The 15911-nt window shown below is 38.0% G+C and overlaps 1 long non-coding RNA gene across 1 annotated transcript; it reads right to left on the bottom strand.

The window, feature by feature from the left end:
• Nucleotides 1-2165: 2165 nt before the first annotated feature.
• Nucleotides 2166-15707, bottom strand: LOC122199540. The gene is made up of 3 exons (XR_006193551.1): nt 15651-15707; nt 2778-2853; nt 2166-2203 (listed from the first exon to the last, which is right to left on the bottom strand). It is a non-coding gene; the product is annotated as an uncharacterized LOC122199540 (long non-coding RNA).
• Between the last annotated feature and the right edge of the window lie 204 nt (nt 15708-15911).

Below are 15911 nucleotides of genomic sequence, written 5' to 3'. Positions count from 1 at the left end.
AAGCCTGAGATAATAAAGAGGGGCCACAAATTTTGCAGTCATTTCTTCTACAGCAATGGATAAGTAATAAAGGCATATGGATGTGCGCTGATAGACAAAAGATGACAGTATGGGGTGCAGCAGAAGAAAATATTGCACAAGCAGTATTTATCTTACGTGCAGGCATATTAGAGAAAAATAAAAGGATGCAGAGGAAAGTCACACATTTAGAACCTTGCAGAATCACTGAGATGTGAAATGTTAAATCTGGAATCCGTGGGAATTAAGAAATTACTATTGCTATTGCTGGTCATGTATTAAGAATTTTTTTTCAGTGCTAGACAACTTTTCTTTTATTTTTTTAAAAAAAACATTTATTCATTTTTGAGAGAGAGAGAGAAATGGAACACGAGTGGGAGAGGGGCAGAGAGAGAGGGAGACACAGAATCCGAAGCAGCCTCCAGGCTCCGAGCTGTCAGCACAGAGCCAACCGCGGGGCTTGAACTCATGAACTACGGGATCATGACCTGAGCCAAAGTCCTATGCTTAACCGACCGAGCCACCCAGGCAGCCCTCAGTCCTAGACAACTTCTGAGCATCGTACGTGTAGGGACTCAGTTAAAGTTTATGAGCACTCTCGAAGTTCCCGCACTGTCCCCTTTTACAAGTAATGAATAGTAACTGGGTAAAAGTAATGGGTGGGAGGTCCAGGCAATGGGATCCCAAGGCCCGCGTTCCTAGAGATACGGTGCTCTTAGCACAACTTAGGAATCGAAGAATATAGGTGGAGACTCTCCAACTTGAGAGTGGTAGGGGTGGTGGTCTCCAGGGCTTAATAGTAACCAAAATGCTCATTCCTAATGTGAACAAACTATTGTGCAATATATCTGAATCTGACCCTAAACATAGGGATGTCATAATGACTTTAGTTGTAAAGGAAAAGTTCAGTCGCTACTTCATTGTACAACCACCACAACAAAATTCTTTTTAATATTTAAGAAGTTCCCTTTTAGGTTGAAATGTAACTGTAGAGATATGCTGAGCATGCCCTGAATAGAATATATATGGCTTATGAGCAATAAATAAATAAATAAATAATATGTGCTTCATAAATGTATATTTTGTGCCAGAATAGAGTCTCAACTTGCTTTATGGTTGGTGGTGGTAAAAGCTACAAGGGACAGGGAATAAATTAATAGCATCACGGTTGCATGATTGCAACATAACTTTTATCTTAATGACAAGTGTACCATGGCAATAATAAAAGTTTAAGAAATGATGGGGCACTTATGCCTTCAATGAACCATATAAGTAGATATTTATATTATATCTTTGGCAGAGGATACAATCCTATATTTCATCATGAACAAACCACTGAGATCGGTTGTAGACATCGGAAACTTCTGGCTTATTGGACTTCGCTATTCATATATCTATTCATTTCAAAACCTTTTGCTCATGATACACATTTATGGAGGGGCACCTGGGTGGCTCAGTCGGTTAAGCATCCAACTCTTGATTTCAGCTCAGGTCATGATCTCACAGTTTGTGAGACTGAGCCCCAGGTCGGGCTCTGTACTGACAGTGTGGAGCCTGCTTGGAATTCTCTTTCTCTGTCCCTCCCTGCTCTCTCTCTCTCCTTCTCCCTCTCTCAAATAAAGCTTAAAAAAAACAAAAATAAAAAATACAGATCTGTTGAAGAAGCGTATAGGCAGGACTGGATCATCCAGAAGCAAATCAGCCCTGTGCTCTAGACTTGTTTGCATTTGGTAAATTGAGATATAACCCTATGTCTAGGCGCTAAAATGCAAACCATATCACAGTCAAGGGATGTGGGGAAATGAGGGAATTACAGGGGTCACTGATGGATGCGTTTTCTAGCTCACGGAAGTGGTGATGGTGTTTACAAAGAGGATGGGAAAGACGGCGGGGTTGGCTGCATGGAACCGAGGTCCTAACGATGATATGCATACTTAAAGGTGAAAAATGAACACATACGCTGTCAAGAGAAAAGGCAAAAAGCATACTTCATTATATTAAACCTTAGTTCTAGCGAGAAGGGGAAAACATTGTAAATTGTAAATACACCCCCCCATGTGGTTTTGAGGTGTAAGTTCACATCACCTGTATATTCCAAGAATCCCAAGAAAGGTACTTAATTTATATGAGGTTCTGGTTGTTATTACCTACGGTCAGGCATGTTCAGAGGTGTAGACACTCCTCTCTGAAAGACAAACAAACAAACTTCAACCTAGGATCTCCAAGAATTTTCACAGAGATGGTGGGAAGACTTGGGGCTCCCAGCAAAGATGAGAAAACACCCTGGGGCAGCTAGGTGGCGTCATGGGTGAGTACCCACAAAGTTGTGGTATCTACAATGGAGTGAGGATCACACCCACACAGGCTTCAGATTTGGGAGTTAGCAGTCACAAAACACAAAACAAGCACGTTTAACATGTTTTTGAGAAAACCATAGTGAACATTTGAGCAAGATTGAAGAAATAAACCAACAGGTTTAAAAAAAAATAATGAAAAGAATATCTATAAATGAGAACTATGATTGAAAATTTGAAACTCAAGGTGAGACACAAGAGAGGGAGAGAGATCCCCAAAGCCATCAGAATACAGTCCAGGGAGAAAAGGCTTAGAGAGAAATGCTAAACATTATATAGAAAATAGAAAGATCCTAATAAAGACTTCATTAACTTTCCACAAGGAGAGAGGGGAAATACATTTAAAAAGAGGCACTATTCAAAGAAATAGCGGCTGAGAGTTTTACAGAGCGGGAGACCACAAACCTCAGATCCAGGAAGCATGGAAAATGCAAGTAAAAGGAAATCCACACTTCGACATTTCACGTTGAAATGAAAGAACCTCAAAGAAAAAGAAAATAAATTAAAACCACTCGCGGAGAAAAGACAGATCACCTACAAAGAACAATGAGGCTGACAGTTGAATGACAGGATCAACAAATGCAGGGAAACAGTAAAATAGTCATTTGAATGTTCTAAGAGAAAATAGTCATCAACTGAAAAATTCAAAAGTCCAATCAGGAATGATAGCTAATAGGTTTTGTACCTGAAACCCAAAAGGGTCTTGTCACCAGCATACTTTCACTGAAGGAGGTCGTGAAGACACATTTCAGAAAGAGGGGAAATGATTTCAGAATGTAGTTTTGACACAAGAGACACTGGTGGTTTCTTTGTTAATTTAACCGTCTGCGTAAATGTAAGTGAACATGAGTTTTATGTAACAATAACATGAGATGTCTGGTTTGAGTGGTTGAAATAAAGCAAGCAGAACGTGGGTTGGGGACAGAGACTCAAATCTAGGTGGTAAAGTTCTCAAGGAAAGGAGGGGAATAAATGAGTCTGTAGGGGACAGGAATGAGGGGAGTGCCAGGGAGCAAAGGTGTCAGAGGGAGAGGAGCTGATCAAAGAAGGTCTTTGAACTTACACTCTGAGAGACAGAGGAGGAGATCCCTGAGGGCTGAGTCTACCTTAAGGAAATGTAAATTTCTGGCGAAGCAGTATAAATACCCAAGTCAAAGTGCCTGTACAATTTCAAGTCCATATGGTCTTTTATGTGCTACAAAAATGCACGGAGTTTAACAAGTGAAGGAAACTCTCTACACAGTCACGAAGAATAAAAGTTCTTTACATCCTGGGACTGCCAGGGGCTTCCTACTCTCATTAACATATCGTTCTTACCCCCTTGGCTTGGCCTGGTCTCATTAAAGGTAAAAGAAGCTGTAAGCCTCATGCCACAATGCAAGGTTTTATGTTCGAATGTATTTATTTAAAGAAGTCAGAAGGGAGGAGATCATTATTACTCAGCTTAATTTCACTTTGAAAGGGTAGCTCAGGCATCAGATGCTAATGTGTGCAGTTTCCTAAATAATCCCCTTTGAACAGTAAAAGCATTTCTTTGTCAAAGCCTTCTCTTTTTTTGCCCTCTCTCTCCATCAAAGGAATAGGAAAAAAAAAATGTTGACTTTCTTTTGATTTTTATTTCATACTGTACCAATTTGTTAGGAAAGCTTTTTGGAGATAATCTTTATTTTCCCAGATATGGTCAAATATGAAACAGTCAAGTAATTAATTTATCTTCTAGAAAGATGGGTCTGCGATGTGTATTTATAACAGGGCAGAGGACCAAGAATAATCAACAAAGCTGGTCGTCTTAATTTACACCTACTGGACGTTTCTCCGAGCTTTTGCATTCAATCTCCTTCCTGGTGGCCTTTAGCCGCGGAGACTGTAGAACAGCCCTATGTACTTGTTTATTTCCTCGTATCTTTCTGATCATCTCCTTGTGACAAACCGCTATGACTTACTCTGGGGCCCTGACCTGTGGGTCTATCAGTAGAGCCTTGGTGCTAAGATTCCTTGTATTCTTGCGTAACGTCAGCATTCTGTGCGAGATAACCCTTCCGACTCTAAAGAGCATCGTGAACGGATTTTACTACCCTTTACCCTATCGTCGCTAGAAGTAATCCTATTCCTTCCCCTTATCTCCAGCGCTTCCTGACTCTTGTGTCTTTCATTTGCTTTACACTTTTTGGTCTCTTAACCACGTGCCTTCCCCAAGAAATGGTCCTAGGTCATCTGCTTCTATTCCCCATCTCTCCCCTCGGTGTGCTTTGTCTTGTCTTATAAAACAGCCTCTCTGTAATTGTGTAATGCCCAAGGTGGGTTATAGGGCTCTCTGGAAAACGTAAAACCTGACACACCAATTAGGTCTAAACTTGAACAGCTAGCCTGGGTGCTTCTTTGAACATCCGACACAAGAGTTACATTATAATCTGTTAAACTTGAACATATGCTTGTAAGAATGAACAAACATATCTGATACTTTAGAATAAAGCAATGCAAGATATTAGACATTATTCATGCATATGGTTTATATTGACTGAGGCAAGAATTTGACAAATAACATAGACAGATAGCCCCATATTAAACCACCCGTCCTTGAATGTTCTAGCTTGTTCCTTCCTAACTCTTGACATTAACTGAATCACTTTGGCTAATGAGGAGGAGTGTAAAGCCAAGGATAGTAAAAAGAATACATTAACCCTCAAGATGCCTATGCCTCATAATTCTCTCCTTTCTTGACTCCACCAAAGTAATTTAATGAACCTCAGTGCAGGTTGAAGAGAATCATTTTCAGTTTGGCCTTTTCCTAATTGGTGTTGAGTCTTGTTGTGAGAAAGTCTATAAAACTGGACATCGGATTTAGCTTTCTTTGATACTTTTGTAACACATTGGCAGTTAAAATCAATGTCAATAGTTTTTATATAATATATATATATATTATATTACATTTTTATGCATACAATTAAAACATAAGTTGGTTATTTCTTTTATGACATAAACTCTGGATAATTAGGCAAATTAAACATAATTAAAAATAATTAAACAAATCTATGAAACAAATCAACATTCTCCTAAGCAGAAACCCAACTTCCCTAAAATACTTTAAAATCTCATTCAGCTTTATAATATATACTAATAAAAAAATTCAATAGTTTTCTGGAACCATTAAGAGTTATCGATGATGTTCTTCTGATGTTACCCTTGTCACTCTCATGACTTGTGCGATCCTCTTTTTTTCTCGATCACCACTATAGTTATGGCTGCATTGTTTATAAATATTGCTTCAAGAAACTGTAATGTCACATCACTGTTTTCGTCTGTGTGCTACAGACTAATTACAAAATAACTTTCTAGTCTGAAGCATTTCTTACGTAGTTCAAGGTAAGGCTTTGCTTTTTTTTTAATGTTTATTTATTTATTTGGAGAGAGAGAGTCCACAAGCAGGGGAGGGGTAGCGAGAGATGGTGAGAGAGAATCCCAAGCAGACTCCATGCTGTCCGTGGACAGCCGGACATGGGGTACAATCTCAGGATCCTGGGATCATGACCTTAACCGAACTCAAGAGTCAGACGCTTAACTGACTGAGCCACCCAGGTGCCCAATTTTGCATTTATGGTTCTTAAACTTGATGGTACTATTTTTGTGTTAATTCGAGGGCCACCCGATGAAAAGCCACGTGGATTAAAGCAGGACGTTCAAAATGACAGATCAAGTATAAAGCCACCCAGAGGTTCAGGAGAGCACATAACTATGAAGGAAAAGGCAAGGAAATGATATGCTAAATTAAGTTAATTATGAGTATTTTAGAAACTTCATTGAATCTTTTAGTGAGTACAAATCTTTTATGGAGGCCAAAGTTGTTTTCTGTCTTCAGTAGACCCCAATTAATCCTGCATTGCATTTCTGGTTCTTCTGTCTCCACTCCAAAGTCTACATTGCCTTTTAATATTTAAATTCTTATCTTGTACAAATAATATGTATTATTTAAGAGTATAACAGATTCATCTATACGTACGTACACAGAGTTTACTAACGTTTAAAACCTCTGAAGGTCTGAGTTGTTCTGCTTGATTTTTTTTCAATTAAATAATGTAACATTTGGGAAACAGTTTCTCTTAATAAGATATTAGAGATATAGCAATTGAAATGCACTTAAAAAGACCACATTATCTATTAAATTAGCCAAACTTAAAATTACTTTATGGCCCTAGAAAGAAAATGCTGCATATGCTGAGAGGAGGCCCCACTGTATAGTCATAGAATCCTTTTGTGAAAACTAAATACATAAAGGAGTTAAATAGATGTTCACCATAGCCTGAATCATATATAAACTCCTAAGAATTTATTCCTATGAAATAGTTTAATAAGACAATACTACACTATTTGTCAAAATAAAATATTATGTCAAAAGTGATGATTACGAGAGCAAAATTCTCATATAAAAATAAAGGATTAATTTAATAGTTTATAGTGCAAAAGTTAGCATAAGAGCATGCTTCTATTAAAATAATTAAAATGCAACAGAAAATTATTTTAATATTTATGATATAACATTAAACTTTAAAATTCTGGGGAAGGTGGCTGATAGAGGAGGGTATGCATGAGTAGCACTGAGGGGAATATAGGAAATCTCTGAATCTTCTGTTCAATTTTGCCATGAAACTAAAACAGCTCTAAAAAAAATCTACTGAAATATTAATATAAAATTTAGAATATAAAATCATACGTACACTTGGGTGGGAAAATTTTTTTAAAATCCCATATACCTTGATAGTTTTTTTTTTTTAATGTTTATTTATTTTGAGGGAGAGACAGAGCGTGAGCAGGGGAGGGGCAGAGAGAGAGGGAGACACAGAATCTGAAGCAGGCTCCAGGCTCTTAGCTGTCAGCACAGAGCCCCAAGCGAGGCTTCGAACGAACTGTGAGATCATGACCTGAGCTCAAGTCGGATGCTTAACCGACTGAGCCACCCAGGTGCCCCTACGTTGATAGGTTTTAATTTGTGGTAGTAAAAATAATAAAAACAATTTTGTTAGATTTGTCAATTTTTTTCAGACATAAAGTCTCATGATGATCGTAAATAATGTTTTTAAGCATTCAGGAATGATTTAAAATGTAATGTCCAAGGATCTACTGATATCATTGATAATTTATTTATTTTTTTTTTTTTTTTGAGAATTTTAATAGATACTGAATTTAAGAAACCAAGGTCCGGTTGGTTCTGTGACCTCTGCTTCTAACGCACTTGCACACCCACATAGACTAATATATGGAGAAGGGATGAAAACAAATAAGAGTACAAATTACTTGTTTACATCTTTAAGAATATCACCATGAGCAATCCAATGGAAATAATTTTTCAAACAAAAATAAAATGCCAAAGATATGTTTTTAATATAATTTGCTTTTGGTTGCTGTTACTCTCGTTCCTCTGTATCTATTTCGCTCAGCCCCCATACGCACCCCCCACCCTTTCTGGCAACCACCAGTTTGTTCTCTGCATTTAAGAATCTGTTTTGTGTGTGTGTGTGTTTGTTTCCCATTTTCCACCTGTATTTGTTTGTTTGCTTTGTTTCATAAATTCCATATCGGTGTGAAATCATATGACATCCGTCTTCTTCTGGCTGACTTCTTTCACTTACCGTTATATCCTCTAGGCCATCGGTGTGGTTGCAAATGGCAAGATTCCATTCTTTTTTTACGGCTGAGTAAATTCTTCTATATATTTATATACACCGCATCTTCTTTATCCGTTCATCTACGGATGACACTTGGGTTGCTTCAATATATTGCCTATTGTAAATAATGTTGCAGTAAATATAAAGGGACATGGAACTTTTTGAATTAGTGTTTTTTGTGTTCTTTGGGTAAATACCTAAGAATGGAATAACTGGATCTTAAGGTAAGTCTAATTTTAGTTTTTAGAGGAAATTCCATACTGGTTTCCACAGTGACTGCATCAATTTGCCTTCCCAGTAACAGTGAAGGAGAGTTTCTTTTTCTCCACATCCTTGTCAATACTTCCTATATATATATGTATATATATATATATATATATATATATATACACACATATATATATGTATATATATATATATATATACACACATATATATATGTATATATATATGTATACACGTGTATACATATATATACATACATACGTATGTATGTGTATATGTATACATATATATATACACATACATACGTATGTATGTATATATATGTATACATATATATACATACATATATACATATGTATATATACATATATGTATACATATATATGTATACATATACACACATACATATATACATATGTATATATACATATATGTATACATATATATGTATACATATACACACATATATGTGTATATATATGTGTGTGTATATATATATGTGTGTATATAGTGTGTGTGTGTGTGTGTGTGTGTTTAACTTCAGCCCTTCTCACTGGGTAAGTGATACTTATTGAAGTTCTGATTTGCATTTTCCTGATGATTAATGATGTTGAGCATCCTTTCATGTGTTGTTAGCATTCTGTATTTCTTCTTTGGAAAAATGTCTATTCATATTCTCTGCCCATTTTAATTGGATTATTTGGGGAGAGTATTGAGTTGTATAAGTTTTTTATACATTTTGGATATTAACCCCTTTTTGGATATATCATTTACAAAAGTATTCTTCTATTTGGTAGGTCGCCTCATGGTTTTGTTGATGGTTTCCTTTGCTGTGTAAGAGCGTTTTCTTTTCATGTAGTCCCAATAATTTAATTTTGCTTTTGTTTCCCTTGCCAGAGAAGACTTATCTAGAAAAATATTTCCATGGATGATATTAAAGAAATTACTGTCTGTTTTCTTCCAGAAATTTTATGGTTTCAAGTCTCACATTTAGGTCTTTAATCTATTTTGAGTTTATTTTGGGTCCAGTTTCAGTTTTTTGCATGTGGCTGTCTGTTTTCTTAACACCATTTGTGAAAGAGATTTTCTTTTTCCCATTGTATATTCTTGTCCCCTTATAATTTGCTTTTAGTGGAAGATATAAACAAGAAAACATTTCTAGGAAGGAAAGGAGGGAGGAAAGTAGCAAGGATGGAAAAAGGATAAAGAAAGAAAAGAAGGAAGAAAAAATCTCAAACTAAAACAAAACAAAAACAAATCAAAGCAATAAAACCTTACCTCAAATGGATACAACTTACACATAAGGAGCACTAACAAATGTGAATGAATGAATGAATGAATGAATGAAATAGCATGTTCTTCTTTCTTCTGACTCACTTTGAGTCCCTATTTCTTTGATGGCTACACTACAAACAACAGAAAAATGAATACAATATTTTATTTTTTTTAATTTTTTAATATTTATTTTTGAGACAGAGAGAGAGAGAGAGAGAGAGAGAGCAGGAGAGGGGCAGAGAGAGAGAGTGAGATATAGAATCCCAAGCAGGCTCCATGCTCTGAGCTGTCAGCACAGAACCCAGTGTAGGACTTCAGCTCAAAGACCACGAGACTGTGACCTGAACCAAAGTTGGAAGCTTAACTGAATGAGCCACCCAGGCGCCCCATGAATATCGTGTTTTCTACTCTCTGTGAGCCTCTCCCATAGCACTCACGCATAAGTGCCAGTGAACAATTTAAATTCACTCGGGTTTTTTTTCCAGTGTGGTAAAAATGATGACTCTTTTCAGCTACTTTTCCTTTTTATTTATTTATTTATTTATTTTTTTACATTTTCAAGGTAATTTTTAAAGTAAGCAATTTACTGTCAAGTGTCTCATAAATGAAAAAAAAAATAAGTTATTCCTATTATTTTACTAGCTCTGTCTTCTTGTGTCTACCAAGAGCTTTCATATCAATAGCTCTGTCTTTTGGGACTGTACTCAAAACGGTGTCTCTTGATTGCACCACACAATGCATTTTTTTTTAAACATAGAATTTTCCTCTGGGGTGTTACGAGGAGCAATGTGCAGTGAACTTAGAAATGTATTATGTAAGGCCTCCCCCCTATCCCAACCGCCCCCCACCCCTCCGCCTCTGGATCCCCGAGCCCAGCCAGTCCAGCCTGGTGCCACCGGGTGCAGCCTGGTTCCTGGAAGGATGAAGTTTGGGCATACATTGGAGGCATCCGTGCAAGAAGTGCTACTCTGAGGGTGAGAAGATCTGAAAGAAAGAAATGCCCAGACTGGGTTCCAGTTGATAGTAGGAAAGGCTCCCAAAGCTCAGATAGGAGATCTGGACAACAAAGAAATATCTGGTGCCTTCTGATCTCACAGCTGGTCAGTTCTACTTCTTGATCTGGAAGCTAATTCATCTCTGAGCCGAGGATGCCTTGTTTTTGTCGACCGTGTCCTTTCACCCACCAGCGCCATGGTGGGTCAGCTGTACCGATAACACCATGAAGACTTCTTTCTGTGCATCGCCTGCAGCAAACGAAAGTGTCTACCGTCCATGTAGCTGCTGCCCCTGAGGTGGGGGTCCCGTTCAACAGAGAGAGAGGTGCCCCCCCTTCCTTGACCTACTCTTCTTTCGGGCTCAATCAGCACCTCCCTTCTTTAAGACCTGTACTTCTCAACCTTTGATGCTTTCCTCCAGCCCCTCTTAACAAGAGACTTATCGGGGGAGGTGGCCTCTCCTTTCTCCCCTGTCTCTTACGACCTTCCCCGCTCTGCTTTAGACTTCTTGATTGTTAGTCTTTGTCATATCCAGGAATGCTTTTGTTTCCTTCCCTTTCTAACTGCCCAAAGGGCTCAGAACCCTAACATCCCCTACCTTTCACTATCTTCTGTTTTGGGTGTAGATGGAAGGGACTGACATAGGGGGAATGGAGGAAGGTACATCAAAAAAGAGGAAACCACCAAGCTGAAAAGGAAAAACAAAAACAAAAGCAACATATTGTCCTGGAGGCAAAACCTTTGTGTGTAAAGCTAAGGATTTTCATGAATAAGGTCATAACTATGATGATTGCATCATGTTACTGCCTTTGGTTTTACAACCCCTAGTAACAGCCTTCTGTTCCACAACAGGAACTCTTAGAATTCCAGAAATTCTAGAAGATCCTAGAAGATCCTCAGTTGTTCTGTGACCTTCTTTCTGGTCATCCATTGGGATTCTACAGAGGCTTGCTCTCTGCCTACCCATTTGAGAATGACAATTTACTTTGTCAATCTGCCCACCTTTTCACTCAACTTTGCCACAAGTTGCTGTCTCCCTTGGTTCAGGCACCCACAGTCTCCTGCAAATATCTTCGCTCTACTCTCTTGCCAAGTCATGCAAAATGAATTCCTGTTATTAGTATACTTAGTTCCTCTCTTTGGGAAAATAAATTAGACAGACGTTTCCTATTTTAGAGAAGGACACTTGTATGAATCTGTACCTTTTAGAGTTAGGCGAGCCTTGAACATTATTTAACCCAACCAATTCAGAATTGCCATTCCAACAATTTCTTTTATCACAAACACTACTAGAGACTGCCAATCTTACTGATGAAAATGTAGCCTATCCCACAAAGGTGTTGGCAGAAAAGAGTGGTTAGAATTTACTGATTTAGTAAAATTATGTTCCTCAAGTAATCGTACAAATGTAGTTTCAAACTTGCTTTTGCTTGCAGTTTTTATATGACCTATATATGGAAATATCAAACTTGATGTGATCAGGGTTTTTTTTTAATTTTTTTCTCTTATTTATTTTTGAGGGACACAGAGAGATAGAGCATGAGCAGAGGAGGGGCAGAGAGAGAGGAAGACACAGAATTTGATGCAGGTTCCAGGCTCTGAGCTGTCAGCACCGAGCCTGACATGGGGCTCGAATTCACGGACCACGAGATCATGACCTGAGCCAAAGTCTGACATTTAATCGACTGAGCTACCCAGGCGCCCCATGATGAGACCAGTTTTAATGTTTATATTGCCTTTAATAAATTCCACATTTTTATTTTACTTTTGTAAGCTTATTTATTTATTCTGAGAGGAGGGAGGTACAGAGGTAAGAGAGAGAATTCCAAGCAGGCTTCACACTGTCAGCACAGAGCCCGAAACAGGGCTCAACCTCACAAACTGTGAGATCATGATCTGAGCCAAAACCAAGAGTCGGACACTCAACCAAATGAGCCACTCAGGTTCCCCATGAATTCCACATTTTTAAACAAAAAATTACCTACCGCTAATTTACATTGTTGAATGATTGTTGAAACAATGTCATATGAACAATCAAAGCATGAACCAAATGAATGCTCAAACTAAAACTTATAAATCCATTATAAAAAAATGTACACCTATTAGGTTCATAATGTATGTTGACTAACCATCATGGAATATAGAATGTAAACACAATGGAATGACAAAATGAGGAAATCTTAGGAATTACAGATCTAAAATACATTAAAAGCATGGGGCACCTGCCTGGCTCAGTCAGTTAAGCAGCTCAGGTCATGATCTTGTTGTCCATGAGTTCGAGCCCCTGCTTCAGATTCTGTCTCCCTTTCTCTCTGCCCCTCCCCCACTCGCATTCTGTCCCTTTCTCTCTCTTTCTCTCTCTCTCTCAAAAATAAACATTAAAAAATTAAAAAAAAATAAACAGAGGTTCTCCAATTAAAATGGGGATGATTGGTCCCCCCCGCCCATCAATTTGGGACTGACTTCTTTGAGGCACTTCTATGAAATGATGAGAGTTCAGGGAATAATGAAATAAGAAGGAAATAACAAAAAAGAAAAGAAAATGGAAGTTAAAAAAAAGTAGTATTTTGCCCAAGACCCTAATTTATGAATAGGTAGTACTTGAACTTGTGAAATGTGACTGAGATGCCAGGACTTTAGTTCACTTTTTATCACTAGGTTTTAAATAATACTGCATTTAAAAAATTAGTAAATAATCATCTCATTTTCTAGGGAGACACTGGGACCTGCGATAGAAAACACAGAGTGTCTCATCACCAAGAACTCGATATCTGTGATCTATTACAATTATCACAAGGAAAAAGAATGCAAAATGACCATACATAGTTTCCTTAATACTTGCTTAATGCCCCCAAACATGCTTTCCTTCCATAGAATATAAAACTTCAGTGGGGAGGTTCTACGCACGGAATACCGACAGTCATTACCACTACCATAGCCAATAACAACAAAATAAATACCCGTACGTATGAAGTGTGAGGAAAATTCCTCTATACTCAGAAAAGTAACGTTAAAATGTCTGTGTATTCAGCTGAGCAAAAGAGGATAATATCTTTATATTTATTACTGTAACATTTTCAGGTTATGGTAGTTTCAGTTTATAATATTTCATATGAAAAACTAAATAAAAATAAATAGTAAGAGTCTGCAAAGAATCCCATTTAGGATGAACGTTCAGGTTATAAATACTGAACACATGAGTGATTATCAGTATAATGCACACAGAGAGCCTACTTCAATGTGTCAAAAAATTGCTAAAGTAGCACTTTATTAATAGATGACATAATGATATTTTAATATTTTTGCCATCAGGAAACGGCTTGGCTGCAAATGATCTTCACTGGAAGCATTTGGCTATGAGATGTTATTTTTTTTTTCATCTGCGTAGAATTTTCCATCAAAGCTTCCGTTAAAAATACTATCACAGAAATGCAATTTTCCTGATTTTTTTTTTAATAAAGCATCCTAGAGATATCCATTTACATGAGAATCTATTACAATGGCCATAAAACAGTCCTGCAAGTTACAAAAGGTAGATTTTGCCCTAAGTTTTGTGTGTGCTGTTAAGCTACAGGAATAAAAAATCTCACCAGAGCATGGAAATTCAGACTGTGGATGCACAGCAAGGCTGACCCTACCAGTTGAAAAGGGTTTTAAAAATAAAGGGGTGCCTGGGTGGCTCAGCTGGTTAGACCGGCAACTCAGGTTTCGGCTCAGGTCATGATCTCACGGTTTGTGAGTTGGAGCCCTGCATCAGGCTCCATACTGACAGCTTGGCGCCTGCTTGAGATTCTCTCTCTCTCTCTCTCTCTCTCTCTCTCTCTCTCTGTCTCTCTGCCTCTCTCTCTCTCTCTCCCTTTGAAAATAAATAAATAAATTAATTAATTAATTAATTAAAATAACAAGAGAAACATTCAAATCCGCGTTCAGTACAAAGGAAATGTGGATTCGGTTCCCTACCTCCAGTAAAATAATGTCCTGTTTCATAGATTGTTTTTTCTAAAGATGGTTTTTCAAGTCCTCCTCCGATCGTCTTTTAAATACTCCGCAAACTTAAAGGCTGTTAACAAAGGCGTAGCAAAAACTCAAGTGCGATATATCCAGACTGCAGTAGGAGAGTGAAGTTCCTTCACTCATTTGTTCATTCAACAAATATTTACTAAGTGCTTACTATTGCCCACTAATAGCCCCTGCACAAAATCCTTCCTTTACACGCTTTACGATCTCGTGGAGTGGCAATTAATAACGACAGTAAGAGAAGTAAATAGCATATTAAATGATAAGGACTGAAAAGGGGACAAAATGATGCTTCCTGTGATGAGAAATGCCTGGGGGAGGGATTTCCATGGAAAGCCCCTCGGAGAAGAAGGGATTCGAGTGGAGACGGACTGAGAAGTTAACAAGTTAGCCATGCAGGTACCAGAAGACTATCCTGCGGCTGGGGGCGGAGAACCTGCCAGAGACCCATGTGTCTAGAGCCCAGAGAACAAAGAAATGAACAGAGATGTCAGCACAGTAATGAGAAGCCGGACTGTGGAGAGTCTTAGAGGGCGGAGTAGGGATTTGGGCTTTGCTAGGGATCAGAAGGGAGCCACCGGAGGGGTTTGAGCAGAGGAGTGACATCAATCGACTGAAATATTCACAAGATGCCTCTGGTTGCCCTGGTAAAAAGACCCTAGAGGGAGCAAGGCCAGAAAAAGGGTTGATTCAAGGACTTGGTCAAATTGTTTTCCATTTTTTTTTAATTTTATTTAAAAACTTTTAAGTCTATTTATTTATTTTGAGAGAGAGAGAGAGCACAAGTGGGGGAGAAGCAAAGAGGAGAGACAAAATCCCAAGCAGGCTCTGCACTAAGCCTGATGCAGGGCTTGAGCTCACAAACTGTGAGATCCAGACCTGAGCCAAGACCGGAAGTCGGACGCTTAACCAACTAAGCCACCCAGGCGCCCCTCCATCTGTTTTTTAAACCAGGAAACCTTGAGTCTTGTGGCTTGAAGATGTATCCTTAAGAAGCCCACATTATATATTCTATATATCATATCTAACAGTCATAAATATCACTTAAGTAATTTCAAACATTAAAAATATATGAAATATTATATAAAACTTACACACACACCTACCATGTATGTGAAGTAATCAAGAATAACCAACACACCCTGCTTCACGATAATTCCTTTGTCTTCCTCATCCCAGAGATCATCACCATCATAAATAGAATGTTTCCGAGTCTATGATTCATACTCCACATTTTTGAATCAGAACTAAGAATGTAAGTGTGTTTCCTTTTCATCAGTTAATAATGTCGGGAAAGCAGAAATCTCCCAAGGATTTCAAAGAAGAAAGGTAAGGTAGTGAATTGTTTACAAAACGTTGAGAAGAGG

The sequence above is a fragment of the Panthera leo genome, chromosome A1 (assembly GCF_018350215.1).
Source record: "Panthera leo isolate Ple1 chromosome A1, P.leo_Ple1_pat1.1, whole genome shotgun sequence".
In the NCBI taxonomy this organism is placed as follows: Eukaryota; Metazoa; Chordata; class Mammalia; order Carnivora; family Felidae; genus Panthera; species Panthera leo.
The sequence above is the reverse complement of the archived record's forward strand: the minus strand, read 5'-3'. Positions and strand labels throughout refer to the sequence as shown.